The sequence below is a fragment of the Capra hircus genome, chromosome 8, assembly GCF_001704415.2.
Source record: "Capra hircus breed San Clemente chromosome 8, ASM170441v1, whole genome shotgun sequence".
Taxonomy (NCBI): Eukaryota; Metazoa; Chordata; class Mammalia; order Artiodactyla; family Bovidae; genus Capra; species Capra hircus.
Window position 1 is genome coordinate 96,165,625 of NC_030815.1, and position 2,628 is coordinate 96,168,252.

Sequence of the window (2,628 nt, forward strand, 5' to 3'; positions counted from 1 at the left end):
AGGAAAGTAGTAAATATTTGTTGAGTAAATGAGCTATAACATTGCTTATATAGCAGATCTACTTAGTTGTATAAATAGTTGCATTGTTTCATATCAATACACCAGAGAGAGATTTTTTCCTAAGTGTTGTTTATAAAACAACTGATGATGCAGACCAAAAATATACATTAGTAATGCCAAATGCTGGTCCTTAGATCAGTTCATTTCAAGTTATCTTTGGAGATCTTTTAGATATAAAAAATCTGATGCCCTCCTCCAAAACATTCTGACTCAGTAGATCTGGTTGGGAGTGGAGAAAACCCCCAAAATTGTTCTTTTTGAGAAGTTTCACAAATGATTGTGATGTGTAACCAAAATGGAGATGTTCAAATGTATATTACACTATAACAATGTTCCCAATTTTTCTCCCTCAAATGACTATTTAAATACATAACCATATAGCCTGAAAGGTTTTTCGCTTTTTATGTTCATCACAATCAATATTTTCTTTGCACACTGAGGATCCTCAATGAATGATACCAGCCATTAAGAGGGAGCATATTGGAAAGATGCAGTATTCTAATTGGCAAAAGATGTAGGTTCTAGAACACACATAGGCAAATATGCATTAAATTTGAATAACCTACTTATCCTCTCTGAGTTTTAATTTCCCCTTTTTTTAAAATTCAAGCAGTTATAACAGCAGCATGAAGCTAGTTTGGAGATCTTGAGGTCAGCTTGGCTATTCAGATTCATCACATCCCAGTGCTGCTTGATTTTGCTGGTATAGTCCTGATATAAGGGAAGGTATTCTGAGGGCATCATGGAAGCAAGTTGAAAAACGCTGGTTTTCCAAAGTCTTTAGAAGGGCAGGGGCTTTTCTTCACTGTTTGGAGGCAGAATCAACAGCTTTGTGTATAAACTGTGCTCCGAGCCACAGAATTCCAACAGCCCCTCTGATGCCCCTTAATGGTTTAGATGTCAGGGAAATGCTAATTATATTCAACACAAGAACTGATGCTTTTAAACTGTGGTGTTGGAGAAGACTTTTGAGGGTCCCTTGGACTGCAAGGAGATTGAGCCAGTCAATCCTAAAGGAAATGAACCTTGAATATTCATTGAAAGGACTGATGCTGATGCTGAAGCTGAATCTCCAATACATTGGCCATCTGATATGAAGAGCTGGGCCGGACCCTGATGCTGAGTAAGATAAAAGGCAAGAGGAGAAGAGGATGGCAAAGGATGAGATGGTTGGATAGCATCACTGACTCAGTTCAGTTCAGTTCAGTCACTCAGTCGTGTCTGACTCCTTGCGACCCCATGAACCACAGCACGACAGGCCTCCCTGTCTACCACCAACTCCCGGAGTCCACCCAAACCCATGTCCATTGAGTTGATAATGCCATCCAACCATCGCATCCTATGTCATCCCCTTCTCCTCCTGCCCTCAATCTTTCCCAGCATCAAGGTCTTTTCCAATGAGTCAGCTCTTCGCATCAGGTGGCCAAAGTATTGGAGTTTCAGCTTCAACATCAGTCCTTCCAGAGAACACTCAGGACTGATCTCCTTTAGGATGGACTGGTTGGATCTCCTTGCAGTCCAAGGGACTCTCAAGAGTCTTCTCCAACACTACAGTTCAAAAGCATCAATTCTTTGATGCTCAGTTTTCTTTATAGTCCAACTCTCACATCCATACATTGACACTGGAAAAACCATAGCCTTGACTAGTCGGACCTTTGTTGGCAAAGTAATGTCTCTGCTTTTGAATATGCTGTCTAGGTTGATCATAACTTTCCTTCCAAGGAGTAAGCATCTTTTAATTTCATGGCTGCAATCACCATCTGCAGTGATTTTGGAGCCCAGAAAAACAAAGTCAGCCACTATTTCCACTGTTTCTCCATTTATTTCCCATGAAGTGATGGGACCAGATGCCATAATCTTCATTTTCTGAATGTTGAGCTTTAAGCCAACTTTTTCACTCTCCTCTTTCACTTTTATCAAGAGGTTCTTTAGTTCTTCTTCACTTTCTGCCATAAGGGTGGTGTCATCTGCATATCTGAGGTTATTGATATTTCTCCCGGCAATCTTGATTCCAGCTTGTGCTTCCTCCAGCCCAGCATTTCTCATGATGTACTCTGCATATAAGTTAAATAAGCAGGGTGACAATATACAGCCTTGACGTACTCCTTTCCTGATTTGGAACCAGTCTGTTGTTCCATGTCCAGTTCTAACTGTTGCTTCCTGACCTGTATACAGGTTTCTCAAGAGGCAGGTCAGGTGGTCTGGTATTCCCATCCTCTTTCAGAATTTTCCACAATTTGTTGTGATCCACACAGTCAAAGGCTTTGGCATAGTCAATAAAGCAGAAATAGATGTTTTTCTGGAACTCTCTTGCTTTTTCAATGATCCAGCGGATGTTGGCAATTTGGTCTCTGGTTCCTCTGCCTTTCCTAAAACCACCTTGAACATCTGGAAGTTCATGGTTCATGTATTGCTGAAGCCTGGCTTGGAGAATTTTAAGCATTACTTTACTAGCGTGTGAGATGAGTGTAATTGTGCGGTAGTTTGAGTATTCTTTGGCATTGCCTTTCTTTGGGATTGGAATGAAAGCTGACCTTTTCCAGTCCTGTGGCCACTGCTGAGTTTTCC